General features: G+C 35.1%; 1 pseudogene; it reads left to right on the forward strand.

Annotated features, from left to right (window-relative positions):
* LOC146997837 (toll-like receptor Tollo pseudogene) overlaps positions 1-21,072 on the forward strand; it is a 205,050-nt pseudogene that overhangs the window by 123,772 nt on the left and 60,206 nt on the right.

Genomic DNA, 21,072 nt, shown 5'->3' on the forward strand with positions numbered 1-21,072 from the left:
CTCAGCCTTCAGGCTGATGGATGAGAAAGAAAGTTCAGAGTTGCATTACTCTTGCTGCACATACTAGATTTAGACAGTTACTACGGTTTTGCAAAAACTTCTGTATGCTTCATCTTTTTTTTTTTCCCTTCTTTTTTTCACTCCGCCATCTTACACCCCTGTGTGTATTTCGAATTCTAATACGTTTCTTTACGTATTTTAGCATCACTTCTGAGATGCTTTGAAAGATCTTAACCCACAAGCCCTTTGGTGCATATTTATGTTTTAGCAATCCAGTGCGAAGTAACGAACCACTGCTGATTATTACAGTGTTGTCATGTGTAAGATAATTTGCTTTAAGGCGACTCGTACACCTTAAAACCCGTAAGATCTTCGAATATGTTGTAATGTTGCGCGCTTCCAACCTGCACGCAACAATAGTGGTGACTGCTGAGAACTGGAAAGTAGACAAAGTCTTGAGAAGGGTTTAAGTCCCTTTTTATTCAACTTTAGAAATTACAGATGCGTGCTCTTGACGCTCACAAACTACGCCGACCCGGCGGTAAAATAAAAATAAGAAACTGAAAAGAGATAATCTTCATACCTGCTTAAATTAGAGTATGTATGAACAATGATTTTGTTAATATATATGTGAAGTATTATAAGACCTTTCGTATTTATCTTAGGAAAAATGTATTCTAAACTCAACCTCTGTGACAAGATTATAATCTTACGCGTTCGCTTTTAACAGCGTCGTTTTACCATCACCTAACTGTATTGCTTAATAATTAAGCTTAATTAAACAAGCAGAGAGAAGTATAGCTTGTGGGCCTTACCTGGAAACAGTTTGAAATTTGCATATTTCTTGAAATCCTTTAAAATATATTCTTGCGAAGTGCTCAGCTGCCGTGAGACAGCTTCTCCGCAAAGCGAGTTTAGGGTTGCCAGAAAGTATCAAAGAAAGGCAGAATTCCAGATTTGGCACGAAATCGTCCATTTGGTGACATCTGGCGATATGCTATAGACGGAGCGAGAACATTCTAGAACGATTTCTTACCTGTTTGCCCCAGAATGTTCTCGAAGGCAGGTCAAAACTGTATAAACTCTGCCTGTAGGAGTTTATCGTGAGGGTATCTTGAGTGTTGAGCTCACTAGTAGTTTTTTGAGTTCAGAGATTAGCTTGAGAGTGATCGACCGAGTCGGGAGCTGTACTCTAGTGTTTTGTCGTGAAGCTGTCTTCGCCGTTATAGCCTGATGTCCTGAAGGCGGTGTTGCTGATTGTTTCAGCGTGTTTACCGTAGGTTTTCGACGGCTGTAAACGTGTCTTTGGAATTCTAATATTGACGAAAGAAATGCGTTTTGATTCTTCAACAAGTGCTGTCATCAATCACTCCAAATCCACGAACCCGTAATGCAAAAATATCAACATCTAATTTCTTAAAATTAATACCACCAGCCAAAAAGAATTCCTTTATCCGGTGAGTGCTTGAAACGTTTCTAGTTTAAAACTGTACAAATATGTAGTCTTTTGTTTTGGGGATCACAAACCCAGTGGGTGTAAATATTTTGAAAATGACTAATAACTCAGTGTCGGAAATTTAATGATTGGCTGTTCATTCCATTTCGTGCTTCATGATGTCTAAATGTTGCTTATCACTTTTTGAAACGATCGTAATGACACCTTGTCGGGAATGTTTCGAAAACTTAACATTACGCTAATGAGGGAGAGGTTAAAATATCTCCTTTGTAAATTAACTAATATTGGGTGTATACTTATATAATGGAACAGCCTTTTTTCTTACCTTAAGTGTGACACCAGGGTGTTCCGCCTAATGACGCTGGTCTTCCTGACTAGGTGTGAGGAGACATTTCTGTTTCTACAAAAGTCATTTATTGTCTACGTTACACCTAAAGCGCGGCAATACAAACCACTAAATTGACACCCTTTTCATCGCTGTAATTTTTCATCAATCGAGAACTGTGAGTTAAAATTTCATCCGCCCTTGAAAAAAAATAATTCAAGCTGATCAAGCTGTCTTTCGCGTTTGCGTCCTTGTGATAATTTTCTTGTATTAAAATAAACTGTGTAATGTATCTTTATTGCTATAGTAAATAATTATTTTAGTTATTCATGGTTAGCAGAGTCGAACCTTGATCAATCGTTCTTAAAGAGGATGAGGAGTTGGAAGATGAATGCCCGAAAACGGTTAAGATGGGAACTATTATTTGTTATAAATAAGTAATGTTTGTTATTTTCAATATAAATACACTACATTAAAAATACTTTTTTAGCAAAATAAAAAAAAATTACCAGTACGGAATATTAAATTATACGCATTTTTTTCCTGCAATTCATTTAAAATTAATTCTCCGAATTTCATAAGAGATAGATTTCTCATCCAATTTCTATTTCAGTTATCACTTCGCGGCAAGTTAAAAATTGAAAGATATAGAAAAACATAAAACACCAAATAGAGTTAAAACAATTTAAAAAACAACTTTTATAACTAAAATTGGACTTTTACGCAAAAAAGAAGTAAGTCGGCCACCATGCAAGAAAGCAGATTTTTCGGTGGACAAATTTAAGTTTCGTTTTGGTTCCACTCGGCAAAAAAACACTGCAAGTGCAGAAAGATTTAATTCGCTATTCTGCTAAGTTTCAAATGTAAACAAATATTATTGCTATGATTAAAAAAAAATCTAAAACGAAAATCTGAAAGGTATCACATTTTAAATTACGTCCAAACGGGCGATACTTTAACATTTTGTGTGTTATCTTTATTTATCAAATATCATGTTCTTCACCTTTAAACCATAGAATTCAGTTCAAGAGCAACAGTGCAAAATAATTTGAATTTGAGCATCTTTAGAACTTCAGATACACAGTCTCACGCGCTGGAGATTAAAATGTTTCTTCTGTACAACGTTGCCATTGCTCGCTTTGAAATCCTTGAGTTCGCTAATCAAACATTCGTTAAATTTTACGAAATATAAATTCGATAATAAAACAAATTCCAAATTTCAAATTTGGGCTTCCAGATCCCATATTCGAAATAGGATTACGTCATTCAAAATTGGATGGCTCTAGGTATTGTTTTATCACAATGCGAGAAACATACACATATTTATCCAGATTCTTCATTATTTAATTCCTTTAAATATAATACAGGGCTGTAATATTTTGGGGCAACTGTTTGAAAAGTGATACAGCTTTTGAAAGGTTTCGACGCAAAATGGCAAAACGAAAACAATAGTCCCTCAAGAACAAAGCCCTTTTGACTAAAAAAATATATATATAGGCTTAGCCGCACTTAAACAATTTTTAAATTCTGCAACTATTGCATGCAGATTAACAGGTAATTTTTATCAAAAAATCATACTGTTACCTTAAACGATGTAGTAAGTCGTGCTTTGTATATTATGTGGATTAGATACCGTCTTCAACAAAGCAATTTAGACATGCATAAAAACGAGGGAATTCAAAAGAACTTCGTGAAATAAAAAACTACTTTTATAATGCTGTAAAATATTTCTCTGTACCGAAATATAGCTTCTACTTTGGTAACCTTGTACTAATTTTTATATAGACTTCTAAGAGCAAACATGTTCTTAAACAGTATTACGAACACCTTTTAGCACTTAGGACATACAACCCTTGGCCCTAAGGCTCCTTGACTGGAACCAATGATTCATTGTTAATATACCCAGCAGCTGAATTGTTTTAAGTAGTGTAAATTTCATTTCAAGTTTGTATTCAAAAATTTACGCAGTGAAAAGATCACCTCAAGTGGGTGGAAATTTATCTTTCCTCTTACAGAATCATTTAGCTTCAGTCGCCTAAATTCCAGTGTATTATTATAGATTTAAATTAAAGCTGTGTAATTAAGGCGTGCGAACATACTTATGAAATGAACCTCTTCACTTTTGCAAGTTTTAGAAGAAACTGAGATGTTAACTTGAATATTTATGCAAAACTGTACGTTTATTTCAGCTGAACACATTATACGCTTATTCGGGTATTTTAAGTAGCAGAGGTAAATAAGTTTAACAGCGAAACCTGGCGGAATATTAATGCACGTTCTCTAACAAACACGAGTTACCACTTTGAAGGTTACTAGAGAGAAACAGATGGGAATTAAATGAAACGAGGGTCTTTTAATATTCACTGTGAAACATGGGCATTCATTATTATATTTTCTCTTTCTTCCTGTACAAGAAATTTAGCCAAATGTTATAATATTTGCATTAAAGATACCCGGAATATATATCTACAAGCTGTATTTTCTGAAGGATTTATTTTTGACATTTACTGTGAATTATAAAGTTTCTAATATGTAAAAATGCCTGTAGCCCTCATTTCCCAATGCTTTATGTACGCCTAAATGAATTCTCTACCTCAGATATCTTCGCTGTGTTCTACGCATATTAGATATTAAATAGGAAATTTGTACATGAATGTCTCACTAACTCATTTATGGTGCCCAAAACTGTGTATATTAAATAGTGTGATTACGATTTCTAAACGTTGTAATTCAATAAAACATGATTATTGATTATGCAATTACCAATACCCAAGCCCTTACTTTAACAAAGTCTGTATATCGATTAAGTAATTACCAATACTTGAAGTCTTCTGTGTACGGAGCCAAAAATTGTGATCGGGATTTGGGCATAATGTTATCAAATAAATATCTCACGATATAAATAGTAAGATCATATTGAAGAGAAATATGTAATTCCATCGGCGGAGTCCCAGAAAATAAAGTGCATGTTGTTGTGTTAATGAAAAAACGATGTAATGTTCTGCAAACGCTTTATAAGTGTCTGGCCATGGATGATGAGGGAAAACTCATACTTTAGCATGTATTCCTTCATTTGGTTGCTAAAAAATAATTGCTAATAAGGAATTTTATATATATTTGCTGTTTTAAAAAATTTGAAGAAATTCTTTCATGTCATTTAATTTATATTTCTTTCTCTACCCTAGGAAATAAAAGGCGTTTGAAAGAAAATGATGAATTTTAGGAAATTTTTCTGCTGTTATTAACGAAGGGTAAGTGATATCAAAATGCTTTTATAATTGAAAACCATCACAACTTTTTTTCAGTTTGTTCCTTAATCATTTCAGTACAGAGAAAATGTTTCGTGAACTGATATAGAAACTGTAAAATTAAATTTTGGTTTTAATACCCCAAAATTAAAGAGACAATTTCTGCTTTTCGGAATTTCTTTCTCCGTTTAGATTACTGAGTTCTTTTTATTTTATCACGTTTTACAGAAAGCACGTGAGTCCCCAATGCGATATAATGTCGAAACGGTACTTTACGTCGAAACACTTACATGCGTTGTATAACTTGCTTCCAAACTGCTGCCACCAAGTATTATAGTTCTGTATTATATTTAAAGATATTATGAAGAATCTGCATGAATGTAGGTATGTTTCTCGCATTGTGAAAACACAGTGGTACTTAGAGTCATTGAATTATGAATAACGTAGTCCTCAACCCGAACAGGGGCACCTGGAAACCCAAATTTTGAATTTCGAATTAATTTTATTACCTATTTCGTATTTTTAAACCTTTAACGAATTTTTCATTAACAAACTCAATGGCTTCAAAGCAGTGGCAATACTGTACGAAATAAAACATTTTTATCTCCAACGCGCGAGATTGTTTATAGGAAATTCTAATTGTATACCTTTGATTTAATATTCATATGATGAACAAAAAAGACTGAAAAAAAAAAAAAAAGCAGAAAATGTATACCAACATTTCAAGCTGCATCGGTCTAAACGTATAATGTTACAATTTTTGTAATTTTGCTGTTCGATAGTACATGGCACAAGTGCGAAGGAAATGTTACTTAATAATATTATAAAGTTAAAAAGACAAAAAATATGGATCAGTAGGAGCGAAATGTAACAGCAGACTGGTAAACTGCGAGGTCAGCAGCAGCTTAAAAAACCTTAACAAACCGTTTTGGGCGACTCTTAAAATCTGAAACCTTTAAGATTTGTTTACTTATTTTTAATTATTTTACATTTTTAATTAACTTTTTCCCGGTTTCCAGTGCTGTTGAACATTTGTTTATTTATTTCTTAGTGTTATAACTTACTTGTGTGACTCGTGATGTATTTTGTGGAACACAAGGAGTTGAAATTAGAGTTAACAATAAATCTGTTTCCCTTTTTATGTATGTATATGTATATATGTATATATCCGAAAATGCATTATTTATATTTTTGATGTAACAAAGTAATTTATTCAATGTGTTGTATGTATTTATTGTACTTGAAAATGCTTCTGTGTTTAATAAAGCAATAATAATTTTATTTGTATATGTAAAATAAACCGCGTAGAGTGCAATTCTTGTAGGTATTGAAGTAACCCTTAAAGAAAGTCGCATATCAGTATTTTGAATAACATATAACAAGATTTCAGAGAATGTATTCTACAATAAAAAATTCTCGCCAAGGCAAAATAATAAGTCGCCAAGTGAGGCAACACCATACATTTAGGTTTACCAAACGCTCTAGGCCAATGATTTTGAATGGGCGGGAGTTGCGAATTTAGAAGATTTTAGGTTTCATTTCCGATGTTTAAGAATTTAGACAACCATGAGCATCTTTCCTGGGTGTACGTAGAGGTGATGATGCATGAAGTAACTTCTAACTTGTACTTGAAACATATGGTTGAGAAATGCACGATTTGGGTATGTATAACGTGTTATTTTTTAAGTGCAAATATATGGAAGTGAAAATATTTGAGTAAAAATTTCTGATGCGTAAGAATAGCGTTATCAAGCGTAAGAGGCAAAAATCTTTTATATTATTAGTATTATAAAGTTACATTGTATTAAATATTATCAAAGACTGCTATTATAGTGTATTATTACTGAAGAAATTAATCTTTGACCATGTTTGGTGACTTTATCGTAATTTGAAAACTAACTTTATGGCTTTTCTCTATTTTAAACAAAGTTGTTTGAGAAATATAAATAGTTATATCACCGATGTATATAATTAATTATGAAACCGTTTCTTTCGAGCTGTTGGTCCAATAGGGTATATTTCATTAAGAATGTTACAAGGAAAACAATGAAAAATATTTAAGTATAATTAAGAAAAGCATACTGATTCACTGTGTTACAGTGATGAACAGCGTGCTACTATATATTGAAAACTGAATTAAAGGCTCAGGAAAGCATATTGATTCTTTGTATTACACTGATGAATAATGTGCTACAGTGTTTTCAAAACTGAATTAAAGTCACAGAAAAGCACATTGATTCACTGTGTTACACTGATGAACAAGGTGCTGCTATAGTTTGAAAACTAAATTAAAGGCACAGGAAAGCATATTGATTCACTATGTTACACTGACACATTGATGCTTAACGTGTTCTGAGGAATTGTGCGTATCGATTCACTGCTATTTTGAAAACTGATTAAAAATTGCCTAGGCTTGACTATATTTCGAAATTGATTAGGCTTGACTATATCTTGAAATTGATTAGGCTTGACTATATTTCGAAATTGATTAGGCTTGACTATATCTTGAAATTGATTAGGCTTGACTATATCTTGAAATTGATTAGGCTTGACTATATCTTGAAATTGATTAGGCTTGACTATATCTTGAAATTGATTAGGCTTGACTATATCTTGAAATTGATTAGGCTTGACTATTGAAATTGATTAGGCTTGACTATATTTCGAAATTGATTAGGCTTGACTATATCTTGAAATTGATTAGGCTTAACTATATCTTGAAATTGATTAGGCTTGACTATATCTTGAAATTGATTAGGCTTGACTATATCTTGAAATTGATTAGGCTTGACTATATTTCGAAATTGATTAGGCTTGACTATATCTTGAAATTGATTAGGCTTGACTATATCTTGAAATTGATTAGGCTTGACTATATCTTGAAATTGATTAGGCTTGACTATATCTTGAAATTGATTAGGCTTGACTATATCTTGAAATTGATTAGGCTTGACTATATTTTGAAAACTGAATTAAAGGCTCAGAAAAGCGTATTTATTCACTGTATTACACTGATGAACAATGTGACCCTCAGGACCCTCAGGACCCTCAGGACAACAAAGAGAGATTTTTTCTGACGGTTAAAAAATTTCAGGACGAGTAGCGGCAGCGTTCACAGTCTTTTCGAACAATGAAGAAATTTATCAAACACAATTCCGTCTAAGCAATCATGCTTCAGTCTTCCAAGCCAAGTTCTTAGCACTCAAAGAAGCAACACTATGGTTAGGTACGCAACCAGCAGCTCACACTTCATTCTTCACAGATAGCATGAGCGTTCTGAATGCGCTGAATTCCTTTCCTCCAAAACATTGTGTGTTTAAAAACTGAGTTAAAGGCACAAAGCATATTGATTCACTGTGTTACACTGATGAAAAATGTGCTGTTTTCGAAAACTGAATGGATGGCATCGCATGGTTAACGACGATTCATAATTCCCTTCTTTTATAAGCCTTCTTAGCATGCCTTCGTAGTTTAGTGGTCAGCACGCTCGGCGCGTATTCGAGAGGTCCTCGGTTCGATTCGGGCATTGCTCATTTTTCAAGTCTCCTGCTTCCAAAAAATCTTAATGTCCCTACAGTGGCGCATGAACTAAAAGGGTGGTAGATGATGATTCCAGGATTTACCGATTGGGTCTCCTAATCCCCAGTCGCCCTTTAAAAAGGGGAGTATATAATGTATTTCTCCCGCCTTCTTACCATGCCTTCGTAGTGTAGTGATCAGCACACTCGGCGCGTATTCGAGAGGCCCGTGGTTCGAGTCCCGGCAAAGGCGTTGCTCCTTTTTCATCTCTCCGGCTTCATCCTTTCCTGATGCAAATCGCAACCCTCAGGACAACAAAGAGAGATTTTTTCTGACGGTTAAAAAATTTCAGGACGAGTAGCGGCAGCGTTCACAGTCTTTTCGAACAATGAAGAAATTTATCAAACACAATTCCGTCTAAGCAATCATGCTTCAGTCTTCCAAGCCAAGTTCTTAGCACTCAAAGAAGCAACACTATGGTTAGGTACGCAACCAGCAGCTCACACTTCATTCTTCACAGATAGCATGAGCGTTCTGAATGCGCTGAATTCCTTTCCTCCAAAACATCCGCACACGGCAGCACTCAGAGAGATCTTCTTGACGTTAGGCTCTTCCATACCTTTAAAGATCAATTGGATAAAAGGACATAACGGGCAGAAAGGCAACGAACGAGCGGATGAACTAGCTAAGACTGCAGCTCTCAAACCAGAAATTGACAAGGAAGTTCCGCTTTCCGCAGAAGTTGCAAAAAGGCTCCTCAAGACAGCATTTCAAGAGACATGGTCATCACGATGGCAGAAAGAAGAGACAGGAAGATTTAATTACAACATCTTCCCAATACCTTCTCTCAAGAGGCTGAAATGCAACCGACTCTTCCTCCAAGCCTGTACCAACCACGGGAAATTCCCCGCGTATTACAGACGTTTCCTCAGACGGGACGTCAACTGTTCTTGCGGTTTTCGCGGGGAAGACGCGGATGCACTTCATTACCTGCTCTCCTGCCCTCTGACAGAGCACCTTCGACAGCAGTTCTTTCCTTCCGACTACATCACATATCCTGTGAATAGACTGTTCACGGACTATTACTGCAACAAGGGCATCTTAGAGATAATGAAGCAAGTGAATGAAAATAATTATATCCAAGAAACTACAGATTAAAGTAAAATGTAGAAAGGCGGCCTAACCGTCAGATTGCTAGCAATGACTAGGGTGACTTCCTAACCCTGTAGTGCCATTAACTCAGTTTGGCGGAACAGGTTAAGTAAAGTGACCATATCTCTCCGGCTTAACGTGCCTTAATATATATACCATGTATCAACCAATCGCGATAAAATAATGTCTAGCCAATGAGAGAGAGGTTTGTTAACTTAATCAGCATTTACTAATAGCATTAAACTACAAAGAGAAGTTCCCAGATAGAATTAAATCAATCCTCTTCCTGGAAGTTTATGTACATCGTTACACAAAAAGTGTACGAAGTGAATTTTTCTTTGAGAAACAGATGACAGATTGATGCTTAGCGTGTTCTGAGGATTTGGTTATATCGATTGGCTTCTATTTGTGCATTACAACGTTGCATATCCTGGAATAACCCCTTCTTTGCAATTTAAATTCGCAAAATAGTCTTGGTATTATGTACACAGGAATACTCTTTATAAAGATGTTTGTTAGTAATTCCTCTTTGACCTCAACTTGCAAACATTCCCTGCAGTAAGAGAATTATCATATTCTTCCAGTTTCGTCAGCATGCCATGCAACACTTTTCTGCATTTAATTAATGCTTAAAGTTTAAGTACGTGTACTAGTAATTGAGTTTGCTCCCGAATAAACTGTATTTGGTTCCTCGGGGAGTCAAGAGAGTGAATTTCAAAATATATGCGCTACATATTTTAATGCTTGTGTAGTAGACATGAAGTGACCGAAGTTTTAATATCCAAGCCAAGTGACTGAAAACAAATTAATGAGAAGTACAATCGTCCTGTACTTCAAAGTTTATTTATACGATAAAGTTGTTTTAGAAATAATTCGATTTTGCAGTATGTTGTAGAGTACCTTATGTTAATTAGCCAGTTATTATGATTTTGGTATTTACTATAACATCTTTTTTCCGAATTTCTCACCGGGAAGAGTTTTTCTTTGAGTTTATTTAAGCTAAGAATTTTGAATATTTGTCAGAGAGCTTCTGGCAATCGCATCTTGCTGTTAGTATTCCTCACCAAATCTGACTAAAAGTAATATTCCAGCTTTAGCATTTTCGCTAGACGATGAGTTAAATTGAGCGCCGATAAATTGCACCACTTATTCTATTGAATGTCTGTGTTATTCAACGTAGTCCTAGACTACGTTATTAACATTTGAATTTAGACTAAAATAAAAATTGTTATTTTAAACCTTTTTCGGTATTTTATAAGTATTTAAGAAGTAGCGGTATCTTATTTTCTATCTAGGAGAACTAGGAAGACCGAATTTGGAATTTGTTTTATTATATGTTTCTTATTTTGTAAAACTTTAACGAATGTTTGATTAAAAACTCAAAGATTTCAAAGCGAGCAATGGCAACACTCTATGGAATAATACATTTCTTCTTCCAGCGCGACAGAATATTTATCGAAAATTCTAAAAATATGCAGTTTTTAACTATTTTGATTTTGAATTGAATTATACGTGACTTAAGCACCAAGAACGTGATATTTAATAGATACAGGAAACACGCAAAACGTTAATAATAAAAGAAAGACAAATTTTAATGTGTTCAGATTTTGTAATACGCCCAAACGGGCGTTGTTTCATTTACAGACTCATATACGTTTCAAGAGCAGTTGTGGCTAACGCCACTTTGAGCTAAAATATTTAAAATCAGCATATCTTTAGAATTTCCGATAGGCAGTCTCGCACGCTGCAGATGAAAATGCTTTATTCAATACAGTGTTACCACTGCCCGCTTTGTTTAGTTTTTTAATGAAAAATACGTTAAAATTTTTATAAAATATGAAATAGGCAATAAAACAAATTCCGAATCGGGCTTCCAGGTGCTCATGTTCGAGTGGAGGACTGTGTTATTCAAAATTTGATGACTCTAGGTATCGTTGTTTTTACACAATGCGAGAAACATACATACATTCATGTAGATTCTTCATTATTTAGTTTCTTTAAATATAATACTGGGCCGTAATATTTGGTGGCAATAATTTGTAAAGTGATACAGCCGTTTATAGTGAAACGAAGCAAAATCCTGTTTCGAGATTAATAACCTTTCTGTGGTAACGCCCATTTGGGCTAACAAAAAAGATTTGTACAGCCACCCTAGTAGGAAAACTGAACACTTGTAGAGACATTAGGTACTTTTTGGTTGGAAGCGGGAGAGATGAAAAATTAGCAATTGCCTTCGTCGGGAATCGAACCACGGACCTCTGAAATACGGGCCCAGCGGGCAGGACCACTACACCACGAAGGTACGCTAGTAAAGCGGGAGAAGTAACCTTATACACTGACATGGTGAAGTGAGAAAAGAACTGACAAACTGTGGTGGTAGACTGCGAGCTCAGCAAAAGCGTAGAAAACCTTAACAATCCGTTTTGGGTGACCGTTAATATCTGAAAACTTTCAGGTTATATATATATATATGTATTCTGTATTTGTTTGAAGTATGTTTCGTTTTATCTCATGTTCATACAATTAGTACTTTTCGTATGCAACGTAATACATGCCTTTAGATTTTATGCATGAATTTTTCGACTGTGGTAAATTATTTCTTTATAACCTATCATCATCTTAACCTACGTGAAACTGAAGCAACAACTAATTCTCAAAAAGAACTTCTTTCGTCCAATCTTTGATATTAGAGCACCTGGTAAATTACAGTGATTCGCGATCTAGTAGAAAAAAAAATCCACCTGGCAAAAATTATGTCAGCTATCGCTATAATCACTTCTGTTCTGTCTGTAACCTCTTCAAGTGTTTGGTTGAAACGTGAGTAATTTTGGCTGTTCACGAGCTACATTTTGTCTGTTTTGTCCGTGCGTTTAGAACTTCGGCAGTTTTAACGTTTCAGATTTTGATAATTTCACATAAAATAGCAGATATTATTCAGGATCATCAGTGAAGCAAGGACATTGATGAAAAAAAAGTGACAGAAGAATTGCTTTGCTACCATAAAGATGCGGCAAATTTTTTCCGCTTTTTTAGGACTGAAACAGGAAAGATAATTAATAAAAAAGGTAAAATATTCAAGAGTTAATTAACTTATTCTATTCAACTGAAACGTTCACACTTGCAATGCTTGTATTCATTTCGGATAAAATCAATTGTAGATGATGTAAATTTGAATTTTTTATAAAAAAGTTTTCTATCTCATAAGAAAACGTTTTCTTTTAAAATTAAGTGCTGAAATTTTTCATCAATTAATCTATACTATTTAAATCTGTGCGTATCTATTTGTCCGTCTATTTGTGGCATTATCTTCTGCGGAACAGTGGGGAGTTGAGATTCGAGAGAGCTACCCCCCCAACCCCGGATTCCAAAAGTTCGTGAGAAGCCATGTTGACCATTGTCATCTTTGTATGGCTTTCATCAGCAGAGATATTAATTAAAAAATTTTTACCTCATTTTTCCGGGTGGCAACAGTCTCGCACGCTGGAGATAAAAGTTTGCTTTATTTCGGAAGTGTTGCCACTGCTCACTTTCAAATTGTAGAGTTTGCTATTAAAAATTTGTAAGTTTTACAAAGTATGAAATAAAAACAGCATTGCCAAACATTAAATGTATTATTATTCTATAAGGTCGCGTTCGGACGTTGAAAAAAGCTTGCTATTTCATATGGCGTCATTGTATGTCGAAAATATTTCGTTAATGTCAGCATTTTAAATAGATAGCTGCTGTTGGTATCTTCTTCGTTTCAGATTAAGATAATTGACACGGTATGTTATTACCATGCTAATTCTTTCATTGATATTGAGAAAAAAAAATCATATTACTTGTATATTCAATTTAAATCATGACGTCATGCGTATCCGTATTAACCTGAAGTGTCCAATGTTTTTGTTTCCTGGTTTGGCAACAAAGAATTATTTAAGAATTGGTTGTTGCTTGGAAAGAAGGAGCTTATTTCATTCGTACCGAAATGTTGTTATTAAATGTTGCACTTTCTGTACAGCTGTACACAGAACTCCTCATAAGTTTTGCTTTGGTCACAGCTAACAACTTTGTATACGGCATATTAAATGAATAGTTCATTTTATTTTCAGTTTTTCAATATATAGTGCTAATAAAAATATAGCTCTGGCCGTAGTCCGCTCATCTGGCGGACTATATTTTATAAGTCGTTCTATAAAATATGTTTTCTTGGCGGCTTTTGTAAGATTTTTCGAGCCCACCAGCGGCCGAGTGGTAAAGTCGCTGAACACTAGTAGTTCGGTCCGAGGATCGAATCCCGCGAACGGGCTGGCTGCATGGGCTTTTTCATGGTTTTCCCTATGTGTAACGTATATATAAGCCAATTTCCGTTAGAAAGTCCTCCACGAAGGCATTTCTTCCCTTAGGCAGATAGCCTTCGAGGCTTTGCCATAATTACACAAACAAACAAACTAAGATTTTTCGCATGAAATGACGTAAATAATGTTGGTAAAAATAGCTGTAATACATCTCGTTTTTTTTAATTAAAATTTGAAGGCACAGATTCTAGCTAAAAATGTATGAGAGAATATTCTCGTACCTAGTACATTTATTTTTTGAGAGGAATTGCATTCGATTTGTATTAAAAAGCTGAATACACTACTTTACAACCTAAGCATCTACATTCCATCTGCCTTCTCAATAATAATAATATGCCGTGAATGTAACTGAGCCATGAGAATTCTGATGTTGAATCTGAAATTTACAGAGACTGATTTACAAATGAATTACGCAGACTGACAGATTAGAATTGAAATCCAAATTGGGTTGGTTTGGTCGGGCTAAATCTCGCAATGCAAAAGCACGCGAGTGCTTTCCACCCAAGAGGAGCGATGCCTTCATGGATGAAGTTTTAAATTGGGTCATATTCACGTTGCACAACGGAAGAGCCATATATACAGCTCACATGTCAGGATTCGAACTGAGGTCCAACTACTAGTATCCACTGGGCTACCTACCGCCAGGCCCTGAAATCCAAATTTGTAAATGTCAATCGTATTTTTTTTAAAGATCAAAATACAGATTTTAGAATTGCTAGCCTGATGGTGAACGCTGAAACATACACTGCTTATTTATTTATTAGTGATGATAAATGTTCTGAGGCAGATGAATTAATAGCGTAAACATTAAAAACATACCTTTGAAAGTGCGAATTGCGCTTCATTTATGTGTTTTTTTTTAAAACCAGTGGTTTCCAAAAAGGGATGTGTAGACTGATTCTTTATAGAACAAGGTATTTCTTTTTTTTTTTTTTTTTTTCCTATGATTTTGCGTCTGGATCTGATAATTTTACGTACATCCAATATGTTAAGAGAATATTTTTTTGTGTGCGTTAGTAGCAAACTTTGGTAATAAGTATTAGATCTCTCATTTTTGTGAATAGATAAAATCATGCATATAATTGAAAAACCCTTAGACATATTTGACTTTTAGTCTCGTTTCGTATATTGAATGTCGTTTCTCTTAGAAGTTGAGGAAATCTGCTTTCACATTTGGCTCTTTCGCAACAGTGCACATACTTTATTCATCTTCTTCAAATATTTGGATCTACCTCTTTCATAAATTCTGTATGACTATGCAATCAGTAATTTCTTTGGTTTATGTCTGGTGCTCAGACTATATAAATATTTAAATATGTGTGTCTATGTACATCGTAGTCTTTATTTGACATTCAAAGCAGTTGCCGAGACTGCTTAAGCATAACAATCAATACCTGACATTCAAAATAAATAAATAAACAGATAAATTAAAAAAACTTTATAAAAAATTTTAAATATTTGAAAGCTTTCAGATTTTATATTACACCTAAAGGGGAGTTTTTTAACATTCTGTGTGTTACCTTTATTTATTAAATATCATGGTCTTCGAACATAAACCATAAAATTCATTTAAACAGCAAAATCGCAAAATAATTTTAAAATGAGCATATCTTTAGAATTTCCGATACACAGCCTCGCCCGCTGAAGATAAAAATGTGTTTCTTTCGTACAGTGTTGCCTTTCCTCGCTTTGAAATCGTTGAGTTTGTTATTCAAAAATTCTTTAATGTCTGACTAAATATGAAATCGATAATAAAAGAAATTCCAAATTAGGGTTTCCAGATGTCCATATTCGGTGGAGGCTTACGTTATTCAAAATTGGATGGCTCGTGGTACCGTCGTTTTGTCACAGTGCGAGAAATATGTATATATTTATGCAGATTCTTCATTGTTTAATTTCTTTAAATATAATGCAGGGCGATAATATTTAGTGGCAACAGTTTGAAAAGTGAATCAACGCAAAATGTCAAAATGAAATTAATAGCCTTTGGGCTTTAAAAAAAGGCATTTGCATTCAGTTTTTTTTTTTTTTTTTTTTTTCCAATCTGAGCCATTATAAAAGCAGTAAATGATAACTTAGCTTGAAAGTTGAGAATGTGTATTTTCCTGACAGTATGTTACTGTAAGTATTGTTTCATACATAAGTGCAACACTGTTAAATGTGGCCCACCAGCGGCAGAGCGGTAAAATCGCTGAACACTGGTAGTTCGGTCCGAAATTCGTATCCCGCGAACGGGGTGTTTTTCCCCATGTGTAACGTGTATACGAGCCAGTTTCCCTTAGAAAGTCCTACACGAAGGCATCCCTCCCCTTAGGCAGATAGCCGTAGTGTGCTTTGCCATAATTAAATACACACACACATACATACACACACACACTGTTAAATGTGTTACATACACGAATATGTTCAAGAATGCATTTGTTCTGTTATAATTAAAACTAGACTAGACTTTATATTTAAATTTATAACTGCTGAAATTAAATTTAGCAATAACTAGCCAATTCTGTTCTGTGTAACACAGAAGATAATTTTCAACACGTTACCAATCCGGATTTTACCTCTGCACTGTGGTAACAACAGAAATCATTTACGAAAATCTAGATACACAAATATGGAAATCTCAGGGATAAACAGCTTTCTGGCGAATTGCTGAAGTTCTTTCTCTTAATTGCAAGTTAGTTTGCTGCATAAAATGAGCCTAGTTAAGTGTTCTGGTGATGGCTGACGGAAGAATAGAAGGTATAGGAAAGAACATAAAAATATAGTGTTAGCTAAAGTAACCCTTACACAATCTATGTCATAAAGGGGTTGGACAAAAATATGGAAACACCTTTAAAAAAACACGTTTCTTTGCTTAATATGGTGTAGGAAACCCGTTGGCATCCAAAACAACTTGCAGTCTTCTCGGAATGGATAAATACAGTTCCTGTATGTTTGCCAAGGGAATATTATACCATTCCTCTTGCAAAACGGTGGCAAGTTCAGATAACGATGTTGGCGGTGGATAACGAGAACGCACTTTTCCGTTCCAATGTAGACCACAAAGGTTCGATAATATTCAGGTCTGGTGACTGTGGTGGCAAGGGTAGATGGAACAACTCATCCTCGTGCTCAGAAAACCGGTCCTGGACAATGTGAGCTGTGTAAACAGGGGCTTTGTCGTCTTGGAAGACACCATCACCATCGGGGAACAAAGTTTGTACCATGGGATGAACTTGATCGGCCAAAATGTTCACATAAGTCTTGGCAGTCATGTGCCCTGACGCAGTTATCATGTGACTAGCAGAGAACCACGATATGGCTGCCCAAACCATAACAGAACCCCCGCCATGTTTCACTCTTGGCAACAAGCAGTCTGTATTATAGGCTTGAGATGGCGTTCTCCAGACGTAAACTCGGCCAGAAGTGGGAAACAATGTGAAAGAAGACTCGTCAGACCATATTACTCGCTTCCACTGCTCTATAGTCCAGGCTTTATGACTTAAACACCACCTTTTCCTGTTACGGGCATTAGCATCACTGATGAGTGGCTTCTCGGTTGCAGCACGGCCAGCAATTCCCTGTTTATGAAGCTCCCTTCTAATTGTTTTGGTACTCACAGGGTTTTCGGTAACACAACATTCATTTCAGCAGTAACTTTTGCAGCTGTGGTCTTCTTATTTTTCGTCACAATTGCCCTTAATGATGGTCTGTCACGATCACTCAGGACACACTTTCGTCCGCGCTGTGATTTAGCAGATGATGTTTTCCCGCTTTTCAAATATGCGGATTAAATCTTCGATACAGTACCTCTTGAAATACTAAACACCTCGGCTACCTTGCTTACGGAAGCACCTACCATACGTGCTCCAACAATTTGACCACGTTCGAAGTCTATTAACTCTGACATAATGCAATGACAACCTCACATAAGTGTACATCCCACAACAACTGAACTGTTTAGCTCATTTACGAAGTTGTATAGGTCGCGTCAGTAGTCAAAAACGCCAGCGCCACCTACATATTTCATTAAAATCAATCTTTCTTTTCAAACATGCATTTCACAAAGTGTTTCCATATTTTTGTCCATCCACTGTAAGTACAAGTGCTTAATTTTATTGTTCAAAATGATATTTAAACTAGTTAATTAGTGTTATAGAGTAACTTCAAAAAGCAGGCTTAATAAACGAGAGGCCGTGTTGAGGTGCTGTTTATCTTTTCTCCCTCACTTCCTTTCTTTCCCTTTTCCCATTTTTAGCCCAAAGGAGGGTTAGATCAGAAGGGCTTTTCGTCTCGAAACGATATTTTGCGTTCAGTCACTGCAAAAAGTTGAATCACTTTTCAAATTGTTGCCAGTAAATATTATCACCCTGTATTGATTTAAAAGAAATTAAATACAAGAGAATGTGCATTAATGTAAGCATGTTTCTCGCATTGTGAAAAAGCAACGATACCTAGAGTCATCAAATTCTGAATAACGTAGTCCTCCACCCGAACATGGGCACTTGAAAACCCGAATTTCAAATCTGTTTTATTATCTATTTCAAATTTTGAAAAACTTTAACGAAGTATTCAATCTCCAGCGCGCGAGATTGTCTGTCGGAAATTATTTTAAAGATTTGCTGTTTTGAAAAATATTTTGTGACATTGCTGTTGAACTGAATTTCATCTGGTTTAAGTGCTAAGAACATGATATTTAATAAATGAAAGTTAAACGTTAAAAAACGCAGCTTTGGGCGTAATATATAATCTGAAGATAATAGATTTGGGCGTAATATATAATCTTAGATTTTATTTTATTTTTTTAATACTGTCGAAATTGCAGTCGCGTTAAATGTAAGGTCATTTAAGCGGGAGATAATGTTTGCTTACTTAAATAGCGTATGGAGAGAATGAAGTTTTGAATTTGGACGATTTTGACACAATTCTATGGAATTTGTCTGAGCGCCAGAGCAGTAAGTCTACTGTTCGCATTACCAGCCATTTAAAAATTAATAAATTATTCTTCAAAATACAGTAAGACCCCGCTTAACGTGGGGGATACGTTCCATCGAAGTAGAGCGTAATGCGAAACAGCGCTAAGCGAAGCTATCTTAACATGTAAATAATGGGCTTATGGGAAGACGGATAAAAAATGGTTAGGCATTAAATTAATAATGTTTTTTTAATAAAAATAAAATCAAACATTTATTTCTTACAAAAATAAAAACAATATAAACGCATATACTTTTAAAAACAAATAAAATTCTCAGTCAGATCATTCAGTCTATTCTGGGTTTCCAATTTTCTGCCTTTTTGTCAAGAAGGCATGATGATAGATTGGCTTAATGGCATATTGCGTTCAATTTCGTCGTCAATCCATATAGACAGTCGTTTTTCCACTTCCTCTATAATGTTATTTCTAGAACGGGTAATTCTAGATGCAGAGCTTGACGTAGTTGCAGTTGCCGATGACAGTATTTTTTCTTTATTCTTAAGAATTGTCCTTATTGTTGAAGTTGCCAAAATCAATGCAGCACTAATTTGAGATTGACGTTCACCAGAATCTAATCTGCTAATCACTTGCATTTGAGTTTCCAGTGAAATGCTTTTTCTGGTTGCTTTCTTTACTTGTTTTTTATTATCACCCATGATAAAAACTAAAGATCGTAATATTTGTCACTGTATTATTAATCGTTATAGTATTATATATCAAACTTACAATAATGTCAACAAATGTTGTTTCAAATGATAAAAAGCAAGAAACACAACTACACTGTTTCGGATATGTTATTTGGAAACCTAGCGCTGCGCACAATTTCGGAGAATCCCCGGGTTGAAATAAAAGAGCGCTAAACCGAAACAGCGCTAAACGAAACAGTGTTAAGCGGGGCCTTACTGTACATCTGGAATCATATTTTTCTTTGAAAGTATTTTTTTAAATGGTGGGCACTAGCCATTTTAGCTTTGGCCACAAATAAGACCAGAAGTGTGGAAGTCACTTTATTATGGAGGCGCCTAATAGGTGGACCACCATTGCCTCCTATGAACGGACAGACAATTAACATCCATGCCATCTCTGGAATTTGAACCCGGGCTCTTCGATACGGCAGTCATTGAAAGTATGGATCCGGCACATTGAAAGTATAGATCCATTCATTTTCCCCTTAAATTAAAGATTTGGTTTGGTTTGGTTTATTAAATTACGGCAAAGCACTCGAGGGCTATCTGCCTTAAGGGAGGGATGCCTTCTTGGAGGACTTTTTAAAGGAAACTGGCTCGTATACACGTTGCACATGGGGAAAACCACGAAAGCAGCCATGCAGCCAGCCCGTTTGCGGGATTAGAACCTCGGACCGAACTACCAGTGTTCAGCGACGTTACCGTTCGGCCGCTGGTGGGCCTTAAATCAAAGGCCCTATACAGTTTTTGGTATGCAGAATGATTTAAAGGATTAGTTTTATTAGCTAATGAAATGGAATTAGTATGAAGCAGAAACGATTATTTAATAATCCTTCTTCTTCTGCCTCCCCCAAAATTAATTTGGAACCAAATACTTTGCCGTATTTATAAAACTACCTTGAAAATTATTAAAATATTAAATCCCCCAAAATGCCAGGAATGCAAAGCATTCATCTTAGTATTTCTGAATTCAGCTAAAAGTTTTGTTTAAAAAAAAGGGGGGGTAGGCAAATGCAAAATAAAATGCTGTATCTGAAAAATTGAATTTAGATTAGCAAAACGAGATCAAAGAAAAATAATAATAAAAAAAAAGGATATATTTCTTTCGCTGTGATTCTTCCCGAGTTTTCTTACATTTAATAATTGTTTCTCAAAACTTGTTTCGCTACTATGAGCTCAAAAGTAACGAGGATTTTGCGAAGTGAGAATTCTTCTCAAATTTCTGTCTTGTTTCCTTTCCCCTGTTTTGCATTCATATATTCTTGAATTATAAAACACCCGAAGAAAGTCAAAAACAAATTTATTTTTCTATTACGAGCCAACTTTGCACTACAGGAGTTTGTTACGTATCATTAGATATCAATTACTTTACAAAATACTGTTATTATAAATTAT

Source organism: Stegodyphus dumicola, chromosome 4 (genome assembly GCF_044657685.1).
Source record: "Stegodyphus dumicola isolate Sdum_Otavi_A_Nest chromosome 4, ASM4465768v1".
Taxonomy (NCBI): Eukaryota; Metazoa; Arthropoda; class Arachnida; order Araneae; family Eresidae; genus Stegodyphus; species Stegodyphus dumicola.